The sequence below is a fragment of the Cavia porcellus genome, unplaced genomic scaffold (assembly GCF_034190915.1).
Source record: "Cavia porcellus strain 051 isolate PalLab524CR breed Dunkin Hartley unplaced genomic scaffold, mCavPor4.1 scaffold_21, whole genome shotgun sequence".
In the NCBI taxonomy this organism is placed as follows: Eukaryota; Metazoa; Chordata; class Mammalia; order Rodentia; family Caviidae; genus Cavia; species Cavia porcellus.
The window spans coordinates 63,476,122-63,500,721 of NW_026947504.1; the positions used below are offsets into that span (position 1 = coordinate 63,476,122).

General features: G+C 37.8%; 1 long non-coding RNA gene across 1 annotated transcript; it reads right to left on the minus strand.

The window, feature by feature from the left end:
• Positions 1 to 1,779: 1,779 nt before the first annotated feature.
• LOC134472004 (uncharacterized) lies at positions 1,780 to 24,557 on the minus strand. Its single transcript, XR_010041831.1, has 2 exons — positions 20,488 to 24,557; positions 1,780 to 2,370 (listed from the first exon to the last, which is right to left on the minus strand). It is a non-coding gene; the product is annotated as an uncharacterized LOC134472004 (long non-coding RNA).
• Between the last annotated feature and the right edge of the window lie 43 nt (positions 24,558 to 24,600).

Here is a 24,600-nt window from a genome sequence, read left to right on the forward strand (position 1 = left end):
TTTAATCTTTTGGATGTTAATAGCACTTTCAAGTTTACCCCACACACTGGCCACTCATAATTCTGCCTTTTGAATTGCCTGTGTGTTTCTTTGAAAGGAGCTTTTCTGAATCCCTTTGATGAAGCAGTTTTATAACTAGACTTCTATTATAATATTGCACGCCATGCAGCCAGGGTCTTCTCTCCCAAGTTAGTGAGACTATGCATCTTACAGCCATCTCAGGCTCTTATTATGGCTGATAAGAAATGCAGAATGAAATCTTCACTCTTTGCACTACATAAGGGACTTGTTCCCATTATTTGCCTCCTAACAAAATTTTGATAAATCAAGCACACGTGAATGTATTTCCTTCAGCTATTTAAGTCTGAAATCGATTTTCTTTATAGAATGAAAGGAAATTTTTCACTTAAAAACACAGAACTTTTGAGAGGAAAGCAGGTAGTACTCTTTCACCAACAAAATTTTAGGTGTAACTTCTTAGCTGCATTTATTAAATTCAGGACACACAGGAAACTGAAAACACACTTACATTCCAGTCAATTTATTGTAGGATTCCCATTCATGCTAAAACAAAACATTGTATCTTGAATAAACCTTAGAAGCCTTTTAACCAAATATATATTCAGATGGAAAATGTCTCCATAGAAATGTTTTTTAAAACACTTCACGGCTAGAGCTCTGTTCTCAAGAGAGAAATGTCTCAGAGAGGTTAGAATGCGCAGGATTTGGGTGATGGGCGACAAGCAGGAGGCAGCCGGCCAGTGCAGCGTGTGCAGGAGGACCAGGGACTCCCATCCTGGCTGGCTTCCTCCCCGCTGCTCACCGTCCCATCTCTTCCCACAGGTAGAAGGTCCCCCGGCCTTCCCAGGGTCCCCTCTCCCTGCTGCGTCCTCTCTGGATGTCGGCTGTCTCTTGGCCCTCTTGCACTGACATCCTTCCCCCCTCCATCTGACCCTCAAACTAACAATACATTTGATTTTCTCCTTCCTAAAACAAGTACCGTTCCAGTCCTTGCTGGCTCCCACTACCCAACTTGTTCCCTTTTCAAAGCCCTGGAGACAGGCAGTGTTTTCACTTTATTTGTTTCTTTCACACGTACATACATGGAGGCAACTGCTCTTCTTTTTTATTTATGGTACTGGGGATCGAACTCAGGACCTCACACTTGCCAGGCAGGCCCCCGGCCCACAACTGCATTTCTTACTCTACTCTCACCTCTGATTAGGTTTACCTGTTCTTCAGTTTCTGTTCACTGTTGTGTATTGCTATTTTATGCATTTAATCTTTTTTTTAGTAAAAAAAAAAAAGAAGTAGTAAAATATATATCATATAACTAAGCATCAGTTCAGTGGCATTAGGTACATTCAGATCGTTGTACAACCATCACCACTACCCATCTCCTAAATTTATTTATCTTCTAAAATTGGGAAAATCTACACTCAGTAAATAGTAACTCTTCATGGTTTCCTCCACCTAGTCCATGGTAATTTCTTTTCTACCTCATCTCTATGAATTTGCCTTTCTAGGTGCTCAAATCATCAGAATCATATGGTATCTCTTCTTTTCTGTCTGGCTTATCTCACTTTGCCTAAATTTTTCAGATTCATCCCTATTAGAGTATGAATCAGAACTTCACTTCTCTTCAAGGCTGACTAATATTCCTTGAAATATAAATTTTGTTTTTCTGCCCATTCATTGATGGATACAGGATAAAAGAAAAGATTTACACTTTTTAAAACTGTGATTAAGAAAGAATACAAGAATACTTTCCATGGTAACTATTTTTAAAGTAAACTTTATTTTTAGAGCAGTTTTAGGTTCATGGCCAAACTGAACAGAAGGTGTTGGGACTTCTGAGTCACCCCAGCCACCTCTGCCTCACTCATACAACTTCCCCCACTACTAAAATCCTGCACCAGAGTAGTACACTCTTATAATAATAGAAAAACTTTAGGCAAAATAAGATTGGCAGCCTAGCATAGTAGCTCAGTCTAAGCCAACAATCTCCTATAAATTTTACGTAAGTTATAATCAGTGAAACTATATTGATGAATTATTATCACCCAGACCCGATGGCTCCCATTGGGGTGTAATCTTCTTGTTGTACATTCTATGAACCTTGACAAGTGAATAAAGACAAATATCCACCGTGACTGTACAAGCAGAGTAATTTCACGGCCCTCGCAATCCTGGGGCGCTACCCACGCATCACTGCCTCCGCCCACACCAGAGGTAAGTCTTGTGTCTCCGTCGTCTTGCCCTTGCCAGGATGTCACAGGATTGGAGAAGACATTATGTAATTTTCACATTGGCTCCGTTAGTAACGTGTATCTGAAGTTCCTCCATGCCTTTCGAGTGCCGAGTGTTCCACTGTGTAGATATAACACAGTTCGGGTTTTCATTCACCCACTGAAAGACATCTTGATTATTTCCAAGTTTTGGCAATTATGAGTAATGTTTCCCTAAACACCCCTGTGCAGACCTTTGTGTAGATACAGGTTTTTAACTTCTCTGGGTAAATACAAAAGTGTGTAATTTCTGGACTCTATAGTAAGGTTATTTTTAGTTTTGTAAGAAACTACCAAACTGTATGGCAAAATGGCTGTACCATTTTGCATTCTGCTAGGAATGAATGAATGTTCTTGCCGCTTCTTTAATAAAAGGAAGACTTTACAAGCTAGATTTCATTAAAACTAAAAACTTTCTACAAAAGACTATTAAAAGAATCAGAAGTCAAGCCTTAAACTGGGAGAAAATATTTGTGAGAGACATATCTAACAGAGAGCTCAGTTCTAAAATATGCAAAGAATTCATAATACTCAACAATAAGAACATAAATAAGCCAAATAAAAAATAGGCAAAAGACCTAACAAAGACATCTTACCAAAGAAGATATACAATGAGAAATAAGCCCAAGAAAAGATGTGCCACATCATACTTCATAGAGAAATGTTTACTAAATTGTACACTTAAAATAGTTGCAATGGATTCTGGTTTCTCTACAAAGTGTATAGAGGCAGTTCATTGTTATTGTAATTTACATTTCTCTTTGTCTTTTTTTTTTCTTTCGTTTTTATCGGTACCAGGGATCGAACTCACAGTGAGTGAGTTCCATTCAGTAATGTTAAATTCAGTGAATTCAGTAATGTTAAACACTGTAAAAAAAATTTTTTTTAAAGAGTACTGCACAAAAGTTCTAAATCTTTAGTATTTTCTCAACTTGAAACACTGAAAGTCTCTACCCATTCCAACTTTCCATTTTCCTTTTCCTCAGACCCTACCAACCATTCTACTTTCTGTTTCTATGAATTTAACTATTTCGGTTTAAAAAGTAGAGGTACACTGTATTTGTCATTTCATGGCTGGCTCATTTTACTTAGTACGATATCCTCAAGGCTCATTCATCTTATGACATACGACAGGATTTCCCACAGTTTAAAAAAATTTATATAAAGTTATTGTTATGGTTTGGATAAGTGTTCCCCAAAGGTGGTGGAGCCTTTAAGAGGCCCAGCCCACTGGGATGAAGTTGGGTCACCGGAGGAACCCCTTTAGGATTCAGCGCTCCCTTCCCCTTCCTCTGCTTCTCTCTTTACTTCTTGGCCGTATGGTGAGGCTTCCTCTGGCACATGCTCCTCACCACAGCCAAAAACAACTGGCCACTAAACATGGACTGGAAGCTCCAATATTGTGAGAAAAAAAATTATATATTATATATATATATATATATATATATATATATATATATATAAGAGAGAGAGAGAGTTGCTTTTTTGAAACAGGGCCTCACTTCTTAGTGCACTATTTCTCTGGGGCCCTGTGTCCCCTTGGAGTAGGAGAAGTCCCTTTGTTCCTGGTCCTTTCACGCTTGCCACTGTTTTTATTGTTGTCCCTTTTACCTTGCTCACACCTTGATAAATTGTCCCTTCATGAAAGGCTCTTTATTAAATCCTTTGAGTACACCCTCTGTTCATATTATTTCTGTTAAAATCCTGAGTCAAACACATGAAAATGCACATTATTTCTTAAAAATAGGTAGTACAGAAGACTGAGAATTGGGAAATAAAAATCTGTGTCTACCCTATAGCCCTTTATTCTGGTCTATGTACAGTTGCTCCAAATCAATAAGCCCTAATTGCTGGGTGAGCCCTGATCTGTCTCGGACAACTGTGTGGAATCCTTTTCCCTTGCCGGTTGCTAGTTCACCAGCCCTAAGACATTGGTGCAGAATATTTCTCTGTTCTGGGGATTGGGCTGAGAATGGGCACTTGAGCCACTGCCATCACCCCGTTCAGAGCAATGGGATGTCGGGGAAAATTTGCAGGGTTTCCTCTCAAGCAAGCCAAGCTTGGAAGTGACTTTCTACTACTGGAATCAGTTTGAGGAGAAGCAAGCTGAGGAGCCTGAGCTGGGAGAATCATGGAAACCAAGTCAAGCCACTGCATTAGGCCAATCCTAATACAAACTGACCATTATACTCCCAATCTGATAAACTCCATAATTAACTGTTCACTTTCAACAAAGCATCCTTACTGACACCGGTACACTATAAAACACTCAGACCCAAATGGCTCATATTGTCTACGTATTGTATTGTATTGCAAATTACTTTTTCTACTAAATCATGTATCCTGAACACTTTTCCAAGTAAACACCTTGTTGAAAAGATGGAATCACACGGTGTTGCCCAGGCTGGTTTTGACCACTTTGACTCAAATGACTCACCTGCTTTAGCTTCCTAAGTGGCTAGGTCTATATGTGTGTACTGTCATGCCCAGCTGAGTAATCGCATTTAACTTTGCTTCACTGTGTAAATACTGGACTTTTGGTGGAATGGAAATAGTTTATCTTTTTCTTTGCTAAAAAATACTCAGATTATAGTTTCTTCCTAACATAAGCAGTGGTACAATGGCATATGTAATCTGATGTATATGTATTAATATATATACACAGATTGAATTCCAAATAGAAGTGCTAGATCAAAAAAAAAAGAATTTAAAATGTTTATGAACACCACTATGTAGCTTTCCATTCATACTTCCATTACAAGAGCATACAGTGCCAATTAATCTTAATTATTAATTTGATTGAATGTAGAGACTTCTAGAGATGTGATTGGATACTGTGATGCTGTACCTATCAATGGATTTAGAGCTGACTGTGCTTTTAAGAAGTGAGACCTAAGGAGATGCGTCGCGGGCTGGTGCCTTTTCAGGGTGCATCTGTGGATGGTACTATTCTCCTGTACTCTGCTTTCTGTTCTCCATGAAATGAGCAGCTTTGTTCCACCATGAATATTGTTCCTGCCTTTCATCCCGCCAATCATAGACTCGACACTTCTGAAAATGAAGCTGAAAACACCTCTCCTTCCATAAATTGCAGGTGTCAGGTATTTTGCCTCAGTGTTGGGAAAATAAATTCTTCACATCCTTGCCAGCACTGGGCACTATAAAAACTTTAAATCTTTGCTCATCAGATGATTATATTTCTTTAGTGTACTAGTATTTTAAATGAAGTCAAAGCATTTTATGTGCTTTTTTGATAAAATATTCATATTATTTGCAAAATTTCTTGTTAATTATAACTCTCTTACTAATTTGAAATAATTTTTTTTCAGTAGCGTAAATTGAATTCAGAGTGTTCAGGGACTCTTCTTTTATTTTGAGGCACAGTCTCACTGAGTTGCCCAGGCTGACCTTGAACTTGCAATCCTCCTGCTTCAGCCTCTCAGCTGGGATTTCACTCAGATGGGTGCAGCCTCGTCTAGCTCTGTGTATATTATTTAAAAGAGCTACTTATTACAGGTATTTTAAATTTGCCCACCAGATTATGTTGATTCCTTTAGTTTTATTTTTGTTTTGTTTTGTTTTTTTGTTTTTGTACCAGGGATCAAACTCATGACTTTGCACTTGTCAGGCAGGCATTTATGCCACTGATCTAAATCCCCACTGAGATTCTTTTAGTTTTTTAGGATATATTTTTTAAGAGGAAGTATCGATGTTTTATCATCACTGATTATTTTATGCCTAATGTCCTATTACTCCAAGATTATTTAAATTCACCAATATTTTCTTCCAGTACTTTTGTGGATTGATGTTTACATTTAAATAGGATGATCCAAGTGAAGCATTATTGATCTATACAAATCTGTATTGCTCTACTTTTTGTTATAATGAGTATATTTTACTATTATAACTTTTTATAAAATGGCTACTAGAAAGCATAGTACAGTCAGGTCTGTCCTTGACAAAAACAATAACAGATGTAACTTGAAAAACATCAATATGGTAAAAGAATGGAACTAGGCTTCGCATATTTTACTTTGAAATCTGAAAGTTCACCATATGTACGCCTCCCTCTGGTACCTCTCAGCTCCACTTACACATGTTCACACTGTTCAGCACAGGAGGCTGGCCAGCACGGCGGCCACCCTTCCTTAGTTATCAATTCACAGAAAAGGAGAAAGAAGTCAAGAGAAAGAGTAACGAAGCCAGTTATAAGTAAACTGTTGGAAGCAAAATCATCATTTAACTCTCTTTGAAACTCCTGGATTTCAATAGTCGGATTCATTTTTTTATTTACAGCCCATAGAAAGTCCTCAAAGCCCTCCACACCTCCAGTCCATAACCCCAAAATACCTCCACACACATGACTGCACACAACAACAAGTTTAGCGCATAGATTCGGAAGTGCACTGCTTGGTTCACCATGGACTTTGTCACTTAGGAGCTGCAGAATCTTGGCACCTTGCTATAACATCTTTGGGCCTCACTTTTCTCACCATGGAATGGGTTAATAATTCTTACATTGAGTGGTTGTGCTGAGGTTTGGACTGAGTTGGTACATATCAAGAACTTTGCACATTGCCTACTGTAACAGTGCTCAATAATTATTAACCATCACCTTTACCCAAGGCTGCTTAGGTCTGTCTAAGCCAAAAGTCCATTGTAGAAGTGGAAGGGACTTTGAGAAAGTTCACAATTTTGGGATATTCCAATTTTGCTGTTGTGTGGCAGTTTTGGAAAAAATTGTGCAACCTTTGCCAATTTCCCAGTGGACGGTTTCTCACGACAGTTAACTGCTCATTGTAACATGCACTAAACATACAGTTTGAGGGCCGCAATTATTAATGTGGTTCTTATTCACCTGGCTTAAGACCTGTTGTCTTTTCTCCAACTGACTCAGTGCTCTACACACTGCTATTGTGCAACAGGCCAGAGAAAGTTGTTGAGTCGTTTAAACCAGCTTGATGATTCCTAAATCCCACTACGCGACGATGAAAAAGATCTTAGTCACGCAGTGAGGCAGTGGCAGGATGGCTGAGGAGAGAGTGTCTTGCTTTGTACAACTGAGGTGTATTTTGTGATAATTCTCACAACAGTTCTCCAAAGTAAGAACTGATCGAAGTTGCTTTTTGAACTTCCCTCCACAGAAAAGCAAACTAAAACTTGACAAGATCCTATTTTAGCAGAGATCACTGGAAGCCATTTTAGAAGTTTACCTGTCACATCTACATATAGGTGTAAGGATTTTTTGTCCTTTTTTTATAGAAAATTTTCATGCATTAATTTATTCATTTTTGCAGTGCTTCCCATTTCTACCAGGTGTGCTTTATTATAGCTGAATTCTTGTGCTGATTTCTTAAAGTACACAATTTTATTTTCTTTGCTATATTTGTTTTTTGGTTTATCTAGTGAGTCTTTCAACGAGCATATTTTTTAAATTTTCTTCAATAACTGATTCTTTAAAAATTACTTGTTATTGTGATTGCAGTATTCTTTTATATCCTTAAAATTTTCTTTACACTTAATTTTAAATTTTATTTGCTCTGTAAGCCTTTTCTGGGTCATTCATGCTTATGTTTATTGGATTTGATTCCTGTCCTTCATGCTGCTGATCTGTCTTAAAAGTCAGTGTGCTGCTTGTTTTTGTGACTGGGCATCTCCGGCTGCGGTGTTAGGACTTTGTTTGAGGTTGACGTGGGTGAGCCCGGGAGAGAGGTCAGAAGAGCGGCTCATCCCAGCAGCCCAGCTGTCCCTCCTTCAGTGTACTATGTCCAGGAGCAAAGCTTTGCAACATTTTTTTTCATTACCACCTCCTAAGAACTCTTCTCCCCTACAGGCTGGGAGTACAGCTCGGTAGTACGCTTCTGCCTGGCAAATGCAAGGTCCTGAGTTTGATTTCCAGTACCGAAAGAAAGAGAAAGAAAGACAGACAGACAGACAGACAGACAGAAAGAAAGAAACAAAGAAAAGGAAATCCCCTAATCACTGCCTCACCCATGAAAAAAGCAACTGACCAGAGGACTCTTCTGGTCCTATATCCAATGCCTCTTAGTTTAGGGTTAGTTTTAATACTACAGTTTAAACGGAGGTTTGCTCCATTACACTGCTAACACATGCTTTCTTTAAGTTGGGGCCAGGCTGGGCAGTTAGCAACTTAATGAGAGCCTGTATTAGAATAAAAAAATAAAAAGGCTAGGGGAGAGTAAGGGGGCACAGATCAGCACAAAGGCTCCGGGGTCAATCCCCAGTACCACAAATAAACCATTTAATTACTTTCTGGCAATAGTATGAACTCTTTCTCCTACTAGCACAATAATTATAAATTTTCAGTCAAACAAATTTTTAACTAAATAATGTATTTTATAAACAGTATAATAGACTATAAAAGATAAAGTAGCACGAATCTATTTTTTTATTTTTGTTTTGTTTGTTTTTTTTAGACAGGGTCTCACCGTGCAGTTCAGGCAGGGCTCTAGCTCAGTTTGTGACCCAGGCTGGTCTCTAACTTGCAACAACCCTCCTGCCTCAGCCTCCGGAGTGCTAGGATTACAGAAATGTGCCACCACACCTGATTGATCCTATATTTTATAAATTTTTCTTTAATGTATTGTACCTATGATTATTGGAGTTTACAATAAACTTATTTTATATAGTACATTTAATTTACTTACCACTACTATATGTTTAAGTGAGTTTACAGGAGAAAACAAGGACAATTAATCTATTTCTATTGTTCCATATTTATCTCTAATACATCAGTTTGTATGAATATGCATTGCATAGTTGTAGTACATTTTGTATAACATTTTTGCTGTTAGTATATATATTTCCAAGTTTATATGGTTGCCATTTTTATTATCCATTTAATTAAATATGGAATCATTCTATTTACTTTTTTTGGTTTTTAGATGTTTCTACATTTTTACATTGCATCAAAGAGTATGAATAATAATGTTAGTTTTCAAAAAAACTTAAACCAATTTATAATGCACTTTTTTTTAAATTGTATTTTTGAACTTTTTTTTTTCTTTTTAATCTTTTTATCGGTATTGGGGATTGAACTCACGACCGCCTGCTTGCAAGGGAGGTGCTTATGCCGCTGAGCTAAACCCCCAACGCCTATAATGCACTTTCAACCAAGCCAAATAATATATTTAAAATTTTTTATTCTTTTGGAACTTTTAAAATTATTGTTACAATATGCAATATGTTATCCATTGTTAATTTATTATCCTGTTTACCATTGTTTTATCATTGTCCTCTGTATCACTGTTTTTGTTTTTGTTTACTTTTCTCTTTAAAATGAAAACATTTTTAAAAGCTACACACTCCAAAAAATAAAATAAAATAAAATTGTTGGTGATGGTGGTAGTGGTAGTTTTGGAGTTTGTCGGGGGAGGTCCTGATGGTTACACCCAGAGTTTCACTCATGCTAAAACCCTAGCCTTTTTTTCTTTTTCCTAACATTGTGATTGCATTTTCCCACTTCTTATCTGTATTCTTTCATGTATAAAAGTGTGACAGTCTATTTTCCCCACACACCGGCCCAGACATTTTTCTCTGACACTGCTCTCCCTGAGCAGCAACATCTCTGCTCTTCCTAAACTTGACTGCCACGAGCCTCGGGGAGGAGTGACACTGTGTGACTTCCGTGGTGACGGGCAGAGCGCAATGCAGTTGCTGGGTCCTTTTGCTTTTCTCACTCTGGAAACTGAGCTGTGCTTTGAGTTAGGCCAAGGAAACCTTAAAGAGGCCCCTGAGTGTGACGGAGGCCCTGGACGGCCAGCACCAACTTCCAGGCACCTGAGCGAGTCATCTTACCAGCCCTTATTTCAGTGCCCAAGTAGCCACCAGCTGCTGATGGTTTACGGGAAAGAGACAGTGCATCTTCACTGAGCTCCATTCAAGCTAAAGATGTATGAGAAAAATAAATGATTGTTTTTGTTCAGTTTTTCTGGGGCTTGAACCCAGGGCCTGGTGCATGTGACGCTACATCCTCAATCTAGTATTTTTGTTATAAATCACAAAATGTGGGACCGGATTCTTATCCAGCAATAGATAATTAATAAATGTACATGCTTGTTTTACCCATGTATGAAGTATTACTTGGAATACTGACCTATATTTATTCAACTCTTCATTTAGACTAGCCACTTTTTTTTTTTTGTCTTTTTCCTTTTTATTGGTACAGGGGATCAAACTCACGACTGCCTGCTTACAAGGCAGGCGCTTGTGCCGCTGAGCTAAATCCCCAGTCCCTGACTAGCCACTTTTTAATCAGAAAGTAAAACAGAATTTAGAGGCAATCTAGGATAATACATAAAAATATTCTGGAATTAGACAACATGGGTTCAAATCCTACCTCTGCCAAGTACTATGAAAACTAAACAAATATATATATATATAATTTTGCCCAATACCCAGGCCATAAAAATCCTGTTGTAAGCCATTCTTTATTCCTACTGGTTACATATTTTCTATATAGTCCCTATTTTGTTCTTTTTATTTTTTTTCCTTTTCTAATTGCATTTTAACATATAACCTGCGCTCTTTTCTTCTTTCTTTCTTTCTTGAACCAGGACTTTTGCAGTCCCCAGTCCTTTTTATTTTATTATTTATTTTGAGACAGGATCTCACAAAGTTGCTAAATTGCTCAGGCTAGGCTGAAACTTGTGACCTCCTCCTACCTCTGGCTCCTAGGGAATTGAGATTATAGGTATGTGCCACCAGACCAGTTTCATGGTTATATTTTGAACAGAAAACCTAATAAAGATAGTTTTTTGAAAGAAGAAAATGTCTTAAGTAGCTTAAAAAGAAAACATCTGATTTGGGCAAGATCCACAGTTTTTCAATATTTTATTTCAACGATACTATCAAAGACCCAGGTTCTAGTCTCCTGTTAGTATTTGTAAATACTGTTTAGGTAGCATAGAAGCTAAGTAATGCCAAGCATTATCCAGATAAGGCAGCACCTAGAAGAAGAAAGGCCATCTATCATTTTAGTTCTCTCAGTGTTTTTCCCTATGTTTAACTGTTAGGCCATCTTAATTGCAAGATTTTAATATCTTAAATTGCAAGTGTATTCATATTCATGTCTTCCTACATTTCTATTAGCTTTTTTTTTTGGAATTTGTTCCATTTCTCGGGATGCTGATGGTTAATATGGTTAATATTTTATGTTTTAATACAGGTTTCACCATTATATAACACTCATTTCTCTTTTAATATTTTAGTTTTGGTATACTTGGTACTACAAATAGTCACCCTGTTCCTGGTCTCTTCTCTCTCCTCTAAGTATCTCTCGTGTATCTTTGCTTTGCCTTTGGATAAACATGTTGAAACTCAACTTCTCAATAGTTCTCTTATTTCCCTTTTTTATAACAATGGCCTGCAATAATAACCTGTATCTTGGAAATTACTGATTATATATATTTCGATGCCTGTTCTATTTCTTAGAACTCTAAGAGCACAGAAGTCCATACAGGAATTCATCTTTAACAAACCTATTTGCACTTCATTATGGAGTATCATCAACATTATAGCTGGTTAGAGTGGCTTAGTAGTAGAGTGCTTGTCTGGTATGAACAAGGTTAAGAGTTGCATCTCCACTAGAGATGAAAGATTGAGCAAAACACTACAGAATTCTTCCAAAGTGGAAAACATGGATTGCTTCTAAAAACTGTAACCTTTAAATTACTCAAATTTTTTAAATAAAGAGCCCCTTTCTTTGAAACTTTGTAACATTTATAGTTCATACTATTTGACTTTCCTCTATCTTGTGGACGTCTCTGTGTGTGGCCCGTATCTATGAGTCTTGTCTCCCAAACCTATTTGGGTTTTACTTCAAGGAGGGGATTGTGTTTCATACTCCTCTTACTTTGCTCTTGCATGCTGAACAGTTCAGGAAATATTTATTATTTAATTAGAGTTCTCCAAGTTGCCCAGATATACTGGAATAGCATGAGTATTATGTTACAATGAATACAAACGAGAACAGAGTTGTACGCCTGTAGTAGGCTGAATAATGACTTCAAAGATATCAAGTTCTCATTCCTAGAATTTGTAAATGCTACCTTATAAGTAGGAAGAATCTTTGTACATGTTATTAAGAATTTTGAGATGGGTGATTATCCTGCAATATTGAGTGAGCCCTAAATGTTGTGTGTATGTGTGTGTGTTTGTGTGTGTGTGTGTGTGTGTGTGAAATGCCAAAGGGTAATTTCATACATAGAGAAAAAGAGAGTGTGAGGCACTGGCCTAAAAGTAAGTGTGATAAAGTCACAAACCATGATATGTCAGCAACCATAGAAAATAAGAAGAAGCAAGGAACAGTTTCTCTCCTAGAACTTCTGGAGGAAACCGTGCTTTTCCAAAACCTTGATTGCAAACAGATAGTACTGATTTAAGATGTCTAGCTTCCAGAACTGTAAAAGAATAACTTTTAAGACAAAAATTTGTGATAATTTGTTAGAGCAGCCTTAGGAAACTAATATAATGCCACTCAGTATATTTTGTTATTGGGAAATTTAAGAATCATATATCTGGAATATCTTGTTTTTCTTTTCTGCTCTGATAAGCACCATTTCATTGTTTATTCTAAAGGAAGCCACTCTGCAACAACTTGTTATTGTGTGTGTTGAGCAATTTCTCAAGGAGGCTCAAGAATATTTAGCAGGCATTTCCACCCACAGTTCCAACCAATTCCATGGAGTTGATCTCCACCTCTCAAATCCTGTTCTTTTAGGAGGGTAACCTATAGCAGTGTCCTGTGGTAACAGCACGGTTTTGGATATAGTGTATAAGAGCCACCTTTGTATCTACTGTGAATCCAAAGTACCTTATGGAAGGAACCCAGTGGTAAAATTAGATTACCTTCCAACCTGCAAGAAAAGTCTGCTAACTTCTTGCAGTGGTGTGACCATGTCACCCAAATTTCATGCGTTGGAATTTTAACCTCCAAATTTATATGTTGATAGTATGTGAGATGAGACCTTTAGAAGGTAATTAGAATCAGATGGGGTCATGAAGATGGACCGCATTATAGGATTAATGTCACTATAAAAAGAGGAAGTCACCTGAGCTTACACACACCTGTTCCTCACGATGTGATTCCTCTGCCATGTTATGACTTAGCACAAAGTCCTCACCACTGTAGCCCCTCAACCTTCTTCTTCCTAGGCTCCAGAGCCCTGAGCCAATGTATTTCTCTTCTTTTTAAACGACCTGAGCTCAGGTATTCTGTTAGAAAAGCACAAACAGAATAAACCACTTCCTACATCAAATTTGCTTTCTTTTTCTAATCAAGAATATGGAAATACTCTGGTTTTAGTAAAACCCAAGATCAACAAAATTTCCTGCCTACAAAATACCACTTGAATGAAGCCTAAAATGGAATGTGGTTGTGCAACCAGGAATGCCATTCTCCGCTCACAATGCTTTAGGGCTGATGGAGCGTCTTTTGTTGAAGTCACTGTAAGTGAGCTGGGGGCTTGGGGCCCTGGAGATGGATCTAAGGTTTGCTGTCCTTCAACCACTCCTTCTCCTCCTCCCCCCACCTTTTTTTTTAAATGTTTCTTTCTTTGTTTTGCTTTGTTTTTAAAACCAGAAAAGCAGGCTGTTTTTCCAAGGTCATTAACTCCATCTCAGGTCTCTTTATGACCATCTTATTTTGTTTTCTTTAACCTGAAAGAAAAAAAAAAAAAACCCACAAATGTAATGTTTATCTTTCAAAATAGCAGCTGAGTAAAGCACAGGATGTGTGAGACTAAAAACACTCTTTTAGCTTCCTCTCCTTTTTTGTGTGACTTTCTTGAGGTTCCTCCCAGAGGGAGCCCACTAAAAGTAACATCCTTCAGTCTGGCTGAGAAGGAAGTCCCCGGAATGAGCATTATTTAGGAACACAATCTTTGGTCTTCCACTGAGTTCAGGGTTCAGCGCAATTTGCCAGTGATTCTTCACTGCTTTGTTTTTTCTTCAATTCATGACTTTAAGTAAATTAGTTCTGTCTTCATTTCTCAGTTGCTTGAAAATACCATTTGACTGTGGATATGAGAGCTTCTGAAATACTGGCCTTCCTTGAAAACTGTATTAGCAAAGTTTATTACAAATTTATCTTCAACCAACTAAGCTGTTGATATATATGGTGTCTCCATTAGGCAACAGGATTTATTAGATCAAATTTGTTTCACAGAAATATTTATTCTTAATTATATATGTCTATTTTTCATGCCTTCTTTATTTCTCTATTCTCACACAATCTTCGGCAACAGGCACCTAGTAGTCTTAACAGGGAGCCTTTTTCACCTCCATTATGATGGATATGATTTATAAGATGTATAGGTAGTGTTGCAAAGAGTTTTCAAGACACTGAATTGATTGCTTTAATTAAATGCCATGAAGAATCCTTGTCAAATACATACCTGTATCTATCATATATATATATATATATACATATGTTTTGTATTTTATATTTACTCCAATTTTATATAAAACTACTACCAGTTTCTCAGAATGATGGTCATGTTATTTCTTAGTAATTACTACAATGTAATGTTTTATTTTTCCTCTTAAGTATCATGCTTTTCCTTCCAAAATGTAACTTGCTAACTTTCAGAAATAAATGAATATTGTAGTTTAAAAACTATGTCAAAAAAGGAAAAACTACTTAAAGCCTATCTGAAGCAACATGTTTCATCAGTAGTTTAACCCACAGTGTGAAAGATAAGGGCACTCGAAGTGTCAAATAGAACAAATGGGCTTCTTCCTACTGTCAGTACAGCCACCTTAAGTTACTGCTGCTCATTTGGTAACTTATGTGGTTTTAACTGAGAATACATTAAGAAATTTCCTTTCTTAAACCCAAAGCAACTTTTGTTTCTTTTCTGCTGAGTGAAGTTTACTTGCAGTTTATGGAATCTTCTAGCACCTCTAATTTCTATGCCTTGAAATACGGCCCCAATCTGACTACTTGGAAAGGAGAAGGTGCTGACTTTTTACTTCTGTGCTGTTTTTACTGGTAGAACAAGCAGACCACTTCCTTCATATATCTTCTAGCATCTATTCAAATTCGTTATAACATTTTTTTTAACCTTCTGTGTGGTCTCCTAAAGCAAATGGCAGTTAAACACGCTGTTTCTGGTATAGACTGTGCACCTTCAAGATAAAATTTATAGGGTTTTTATGTAGCATGATAAACCAAGTCCAAGAATAAACTCCTCTTTTTTTGTATACCTATATCCATAAATTATTGTTGACCCTCAAAAAGTTTGTCCTGATTGTGTTCTTATTTTATCTATCTGAAACAATCTTTAAAAAGAAGATAAAAAGAAAAATATGGAAGGAGTTTTTGCATAAAAATTTGTATCTTGGTTCTCTGGAAGTTTAATAAATGAAACCTTTCCCCACTTGTGTTAAAATAAACTGAAGGAAAACTAGATGAAAGATTACATAGAACCAGTTTCTTTAGATGCTTTCTGACTCAGAGTGCAATTTTTTCAGTTTGCAATGAGTTGAACTATAAGGAATTCGATTATACCTGATTCAAAATAAAAAATTCAAGTAAATTTCCTTGCTTTTAGTGGGTTTGTTTGCATTTTCCATATTTTATAAATTAACTAGAGTAACCCGAAACTAAAGCAGATTGGGGAAATGACCCTCCCCCCATCCGGGTGCACTTTAGGGAACAATCTGTAACAAAGACAGTCTCAAACATCCTTCTCCAAGGCCTGGTATGAGTCACACAATGCAGTTTATTTCTTATGCTTTCCTTCCATCTGGAGCTCCTTTGGTCATAATCTCCCAATCTGCTTTGTCACTATCATTCCATATATTTGTCACTATCATTCCAGACCCCTTGTGTTGTTCTTAGCGCAAGTAGGGTTAAAGCCTGGACTTGAAAGCTGTGGTTTTCAAACTTGTGGAAAACAGCAAGATTTTGGATGGATGGAGAAGACTTGTTTCTTTTCCTAGGTCCTTCTCTTTAAAATAATATATATTTTAAATCTCCTCTTCACCGTCAAAACAAATGTTTAAAAAATCTGAAAGAGAAAATATTAGGGCAGGACCTAGGAAAAGAAACAAGTCTTCTCCATCCATCCAAAATCTTGCTGTTTTCCACAAGTTTGAAAACCACAGCTTTCAAGTCCAGGCTTTAACCCTACTTGCGCTAAGAACAACACAAGGGGTCTGGTCTAGACAACACAGATTAATTGGATCAGTTGCCTCTAAATTTATTTGTAAGCAAATCATTGGGAAGCCTTTCCCAAGACTGAGTCATCTAGCAGCTGAGAATATGGAAGACAGTTAGGAACAGACTACCACACTGATCCAGGAAATGATCCCTGAGTTAATAGCAAACAGCCCCATTAGCAATGTCTGTGCCTGGGTTGCACCACCACCCAGAAGCTCTGAAGAGTAAGTGTGGAATAAAGCCCTTACTGTTTTTATCCCATTAATTATGCTGCTTTATGAATGTTTTCCTTGCTTAAAAACTACTGCCAGATGTTTTGAGGTCCTAAGTCAGAAAGATTTCTTTAGTACCTGCCCACGTAATGCTGCCACCAACCACAGCTCTGCAGGAAACAGAAATAGTTCAACCATTTCTTTGATTTTTGAATAGCTTTGTTAGATGATCATAGGAAAAGTAATTTTGTTGTGACTTCAAAAAAAAAAGTCTGCCTAAGTAAGCATGACCTTCCCATTACACTGGACTAGGATTGTAATCTGTTCTTGGACTAAAAAGAGAAAGAACTGTGAGAGACTTCTTAAAGTTGTCCTCCAGTACTTCGATTCTATTAGCTAGAACACTGAACACAAGGCAAAGATTTGTGGCTATTAAGTCTGAAAACATGAGATTTCAAATTTATGGTTTTCAGAAATTTCAGTTTCCCAAACCAGCCAAGGTTTCCCCCCAATTCCCAGCGCCTTTTTTCTTTTTTCTTTTTTTTTTCTGTCTTTTTGAGACAGCGTTTCACTATGCAGTTCAGGTTGGCCTTGAACTCATTATGTAGCTCAGGCTGACCTTGAATTTATAGAACCTGCAGCAATTCTCCTGCCTCAGCCTCCTAGTACTGGGATTACAGGTAAGCACCACCACACCCAGCTTCATTTAGATTTCAATTGCATAAGCACTCCAGATGTAATTCATAGAAATGTACAAAATGGAAGATATACAAGCAATATTTGTATTGACTATGTAAGGCATACTGCATAATAAAGATTGCAGACAAGTTCCTTTTAAGTTACTCAGCAGTTAGATCTATAAAATCTCCAAGATATAATTGAGTGAAAACAACATATGCGAGATAATAAGTGGACTTGGGAGGATGTCACCAGGTTCTACAGGGCCATGATAAAACACAGAGTTTACATTACATGTACACACACACATATTTTGCATAAGGATATGTGTATGTACTCATAACAGAAAAATGTTAGTGCCTCTATCAACATTCCATGTTTCCAAAATAATGGCTGTGACAACATTAACATTTTCAGACCATTTGCCTGGCTGTCCAAAGTCTTTCTGAAGCCCACTCTGATGTGTAGTGCATCTCAATGGGAATAGAACTGAGTTTTTAATACTAGCCTTGGTGCATATGTCTTCTACCTCATTTATCTTATAACCACATACACTTTTATTATATATCTTAGTAATATTGGCTTTATATAGTATTCCTTCTTCTAACAAATAAAATGTTTAGAACTTATTTCCTTTTTCTTCATTTAAAAAAGAGGGAAGATGTTTGAACTTCTCTTTCTGTCTCTGGCACTTCCTTTTTTCCCCACCCAGAGTGCCAGATCAATCTTTATGCAGTAGTTTTTATTTTAAAACAGTTTTTTCAGAAACTTTTTATAGCCCCCTTGACAAGAACCCTTAGTATTATTCAAACACTAAGCTACAGTTTGGATTTTAAATGCCCCTCAAAAAGCTCATATGTTGAAAGGCTTGGCATCTTTAAGAGGTATGGCCTAGTGGGAGGTTTTTAGGTTACTAGGGATATGCCCTCAAAGGAAGTTTGGGGCCCTAGCCTCTCCCGCTTCTTTTCTTCCTGGACACCATGAGATAAGCATGTGTTCCAATCATGATGTGCTGCCTTGTCACAGGGGGGCCCAAAGCATAAAAGCCATCTAACCATGGGCTAAAAAAAACTGTAAACCAAACCTTTCCTCTTTATAAACTGATTATTTCAGGTATTTGTTAATAGTACTGGAAAGCTAACACACATGACATACACACTTTTGACTCCAGCCCCCCTCAGCTGTGTTTCCCGTAATTACTCATTAGATGCCTTCCACCTGCCTGAGAATCCTTTCCTCTGGACTCAGTCCTCTCTGTTGGTCTTAGTTCTCTTTTTCATGTTCTTTCCTCTAATCAGGCTGTTTCTCTTCTTCCTTTGTCTATATCCAAAACCATTCCATCTCTCCCACTAAAACACTTGTCTTTTGCATGAAACTTTACCAGGCAACTGAAATTCATTCTAGACTCCAATTTCGTACTGTGAATAGCTGGTTTGTTTGCAGATTCTGCAATTTAATCAACGAGAGTTTGAAAATATTTGAGAAAAAACTGAATCATTAATGATAATGAACAAATTTTTTTCTTCTAGTCATTATTTCATAAGCAATATAGTACAACTACTTATATAACATTTTTATTACATTAGGTTTTATAAGTATCCCAAAGATGATTAAATGTATACAGGAGGATATAAATAAGTTATATGCAAATACTACAGCAGCTTACACACACAACTTGAACATATAAGGATTTTGTTATTCATGGATCCTCAAACCAAACTCATGCATACAAAGGCTACTGAATAAAAACACAAACTATGAGTCTTCTGAGTGAGTTCTATCCATTGGACCATCTTTATGCCATTTTTTTCTCTTCTAACAAACTATCTAGAATGGTTTTAGTTTTACAGTAAAACTGAGCAAAAAAGCACAGCGTGTTTCCATGTACCTTGTTCCCGTATGTAAACAACCTCCCCCACTATCAGCACCCTACCCCAGACTGGTACACTTGTTACAATCCATGAGCCTACATTGACATATCACTGTCACCCAAAGTCTAAAGTTTCTTTTAGGATTCATTCTTAGTATTGGATGTTGCATGGATTTTAAATGTGTAATAATATGTATCTACCACTGTGGCATCATAGAGAACAGTTTCATTGTCCTAAAAATCCTATGTGCACCACATATTCATCCTTCCCAGTTCCCAAACTCTGGATGTCACTGTTTTTTTTAATATCTCCATAGTTCCACCTTTTCCAGAATGTCATACATTTGGATTCATACAGTATGTAGCTTTATTCAAATTGTCTTTTTTCTCTTAATGATATACATTTATGTTTCCATATCTTGATGAATCTTTTCTTTTTGGTGCTGAATAACAGTCCATTCCTAGATATAACACTGTTCATATCCATTTTCAACTCCTATAGGAAATCTTGACTGCTTCCAAATTTTAGCAATTATGAACAAAGCAGCTATAAAGATGTACACACAGGGGATTTTTTGTGGACTTAATTTTTCAGATCTTTGGCATAAATATCAAGGAGCATGATCGTTAGATTGTATGATAAGACAATGTTTAGTTTTATAAGAAATTGCCAAAATGTCTTCTAAGTGCCAATCATTTTGCATTTCCATCAGCAATGAATGAGCATTCCTGTTTTTCTGCATCCTAGTCAGCATTTAGTATTGTCAGTGTTTTGAATTTTGGCCCTTGAATAGGTGTGCAGGAATAGCTCATTGCTGCTTAATATGCAACTCTCTAATGATATTTGCTGGAAACATCTTTTCATATGCTTATTTGCCATCTGAACTGAATATCTTCTTTGGTAAGGTTTCTGTTCAGATTGCCCAGTTTTTAATTGGGTGGTTCATTTTTCTATTGTTGAGTGCTGAAAGTCCTTTTTAAACCTAGTGGGCACATGTGCCTCTGATCCCAGCACCAAGGGAGGCTGAGATCGGACTGAGATTTCAAGTCGGACACAGGGAATTTAAATTTAGCAAGACCAATCTCAAAATAACAAAATAAAAAGGCCGATGAAGTAACTCAGTAGTACATGGCCCTGGGTCCAACTTACATCACAAACAAAACAAAACAACCCAGTTCTTTCCATATATTTTGAGTATAATTTCTGTATCAGATATGTCTTTGGCAAATATCTTTTCTTAGTATATGGCTCACCTTCTCATTCTTTTGATTTCACTCTCCTTTTTGGTTTGTGTTTGTCATCTCTTCGCTCTGTTTTCTCCTCTTTTCTAAAAAGCATGAATATACTTAGGAAGACCTGTTTTGGAGGAAGAAACTAAGAGATGACAATTGGAAAACTAAAGAGCCCATTAGAGATCAGATCCTGTCTTTTCACAATCAAGCAGAACAAAACAAAAATTCCCAGTGCTGTAATTAATTGAATCAAAAGTGATCTGCATTCATTATTAGGACAATTCGAAAACGGCTTGAGACATTATAGGTCAAGTTCTAAGGAGGGGAAAAGTCATGTAGCCAGTTCATCAAAGAAAATAATAATTTTAAAATTAAATTAGAAACAACTGATAAAATAATTAAAAAGTATACATGATATGAAAGTAGTCAGTGAATAATAAATATTAACTCTGGAGGTAAGAAATTTAGAAGCAGGAAAGAATACCTAAGTTATGAAGAAAAGAAAAAAAAAAAAAGGCAATGCTGAAGTCTCTAAAGGGGCAAGTCAGCCTTCCCTTCCTTCACAGAAGAAACATTTCCCTTATAAAAGCTGAGACAAAGCCACAAGATGCCTAGCTGAAGCCACACATTGAGCTGTCTAGGGACTGTGCCAAGAGCACTTTTCAAAAGGCATATTCAGGACCCTATATTTGCAGAAACGTTTTCCAATCATTTCGCTAAATCTCAGTAAGTTTCTCTGAAGAAGTAACTCTTCTTTGAGAAAAAAACAGGGAGAATAGAAATGTGAAGGAAAAAAAAATCCCTCAATGAGTAAGTACATTACAGAAATCTAAATGAACTATGATTCTAGCATTCAGTGTCCAATTCCATTTTGTCCTCTTTCCCAGTTAAAAGAAAAATAAACTTGGATCCTGGTGAAATGTAAAGCTGGTGTCACTTTAAAAGGAGATTCTTACTCTAAAAATCAACATGATAAAGGAAAGCAAAGTTCTTCTAAGACTGCCTTCACAATTAGTAGTTAAGGGCAACTTATGCTTATGTTTTGAAACTTTGGTTGAGTCATGGATTCTCTTCTGCTCCTGACTCCTTAGTTTCTAGGGTCAACGGGCAAGCTTCTATAAATCCCGAGGCTGGCTTTGCTATGCTTGGTCTTGGTCCAGCTTCTTTATGATCCTTGCTGTTGTGACTGCACAGTTCTGCAGACAAACCAGATAAAATGGAGAAACAAAACCAGGAGATTATTCCCAGACTGTTTGCCAACTGAGTTTACACTGTTGCTTACTGCTGGTACACAAAATAATGAAAGGTCTTTTATTCACAAGTCTTTTAAAATAGAAGTTCTGTAGCACAGAAGGATTTCTGGTTCTGTAAACATCATTTGTTCTTCCTTTGTCTTAGTTTCCTAATCAGTTTAGTGGTATCCAGTAAGAATTTGCCTTTTCTTTTTTGTTTTTTTTCCTATCTACTGCAAATGCTTTATTTTTCTAACATTCCATCAAAACAGAGAAAGAATTAGAAAGTGAAAGTTATAGAGGAGGTCCTTGTTTTGTACAAACCTCTACACAAGGGCCAACAGAGCAGACTAAAAATAAAAATAGAGTTACTTATGCTAAAGTTCCACATCCTTAAGCTGTAATAAAGCTACATATTTGTCTTGAGAAATCAAGGTACAGAGATAACCGTCAAACTTCCCAAACAGGTCTGTGCCAAATGGCATGATACTACAATTCCCTCTACCTTAATCTTTGTTCAGAAAGGTAACCTGAAGTAACACAATGTCGATCGATCCGTTATTTTTCTCTTTGTCCCAGCTTTACAAGGAAAACAACTCATACGACAATCCATTTTTTTTCTTGTTTCTGCTTTCTTCAGCCTTGCATTTTCTTCTTATTCCTTTTTTTTTAATCTGTAAAACCTATCTTGTCTGCTGTGCTTATTGTAGCATTTATAAAATATATAAAATTAAAACTAATTCTAATAAAAGTGAAACTAAGAACTTTAAACTAACTTATAATTTTGTCTTTTGAAGGATTTATATGTGCACAATCATTATAAGCCTGTAGATCTGGCTTGCAGAATTTCCTGATCTTCAATTATGTCTCAGTGATACAGGATGTAGGATACAGGACTTCCAAATTATATGAGGGAAATGTAATTCCTAACCTGTTATATGCCCAAAACGCTGTTTGTGCTCTCTAAAACTGAGGAATGAATTCTAGGAACAATGGAGGTAAAAAGTAGGAAGAATTTATTGCAAGAAAGTTTCTGTCTAAGAGGGATAGGTGGGGACTGGAAGGTGGGTAGCCCACTGACTCCAGCCTCTCAAGGATGTTTTATTGAGCAAAGCCATGTGATGAGGTGGTTTAAGGTGGGACAGAACTATATTCAATCAATAAGATTGTAAGTCATAGCCCCTTAGGCAACACTGATCCAATGGAAAATCACAGGATGGATGAGAGCTGGGGCAAAACTATAGTCAACCAGTAAGATTACAACCAGTATTAAACAGGGATCAAATTGGGAAGGGAATCCCTAGCAAGACACCTGGGAGAGACAAGCACTATGATGGGGGGGCGGGTTAAGGAGGTCCTGCACTCCAAGGTGACTAATGTCTATTTAGAATATCAACCAGTGCAGCTCAAGCGCCGGGAAGCATATGGCGAGAGGTGGCCTTCAGTAAGTGCACCTCCAGCCACAGTTGTCTTCCGCACTGACCTTTTGAGGGCTCAGCCCTGTCTGCCTGCCTACAATATTCCTAATTAACTTAGTTATCTATAATATCAAGATTGTATGAAACTAGGGAGCTGGGGTCAGTAGTTAACTCTGAGGAATTAATTCCATTTTTACTAGGCAATGTCAGCCCACAGTGAACCCCAGAGAGTTGATGTGGGGTTCTGAACAGTAAGGTGAGCCCAAGATGCGGGAAGCTACATGGCTAGCTACTGTTCACCAGAACTGCAACCCAACTCTTTTCACTCTCAACTGAACAATTCTCTTTAAATAGAATTTTAGAATAGCCCAAAAGACTGAAGAAGGTGCCTGGGCGGTTTTTCTCAGCCCAAGAAGTTCCTGAAATACACACAGCTTGGTCTATGTCTCAAGTTTGTTATTTGACATTCTAAAGATACCTAACCCCTTCCTAGGTAGAGCCAAACCCCAAGAACCTTAGACTCAACCTGCTTTCTTCAAGAAATACTGATAGCTGAAAACTTGCACAACACAGCCACAATTCTGGGTAAACTAGAATAGAGTTGGGTAGGATAAGGGTCAATCATTTGCTCAAGTACCATCTGCGACAGTCCTAAGTCTCACAAGAGTATGTACCAGTAATCCTACCCCATCACTTGTAAGCGAAACTTTTTCAAAATATGAGGACTCTGCTTTATTTTTAAATGAGTAACTTTTCATTTTGCAGAAAGATAAAGACATTGAGAACCTGAATAACAATCACCCTCAGGGATATACGTTTTTTTTTTTTTTCAAATCTGCATGGGGAATTTGGTTTTGCCAGGACGGGATGTTTGCAATACAAGTCTGCTAAGAGTTTCTCCGAATTGGTCTGCGAGTAGGTAGGGCAGGAGCTGACCTCCTCAAGGGTAGAGAAGCCTGAGTCAGGCAACGCCCTCGGGTGAGGTCCCGGGAAGGTAAGTCATCACAATAGAGCTTTAAACATTTCTGTGCTCTACCGAGTCGCTCGCCAGTTAAAAGAGAAAATGGAGATTTTTCTCACACAAAAAATTTCATGGCCTTTAGGCTCGCGGAGCGGGGCGGCGGGCCAGAAAGAGGCGGCCCTGGCACTGCCAGACAAGAACCCACCGTAGGCAGCGAAGCAACAATGTTCACCCGCCTTCGCTACCAACCTGCAACAGTGGGCCTGAACGTAAACAAGTCGGGAACGAACTGAAAACGGGAAATTCAAGGCGGCCGGGAAAGGCGAGCCAGGGGGAGGCGGAGCCAGGCTCCCCGCCCGCACTCACCCAGCTTCACCCCTCAGCCGCTCGCCGCAGGCTCCACTCCCGGCAGGCGGGGCCAGGCTTCCTAAGTCTGGCGCAGTGCCAGCCACGCCCATCCGTTGGCCCCGCCCACGGCACGTAGGTCCCGCCCCGGCCACGCCCCCGCCCTCCAGCCCCGCCT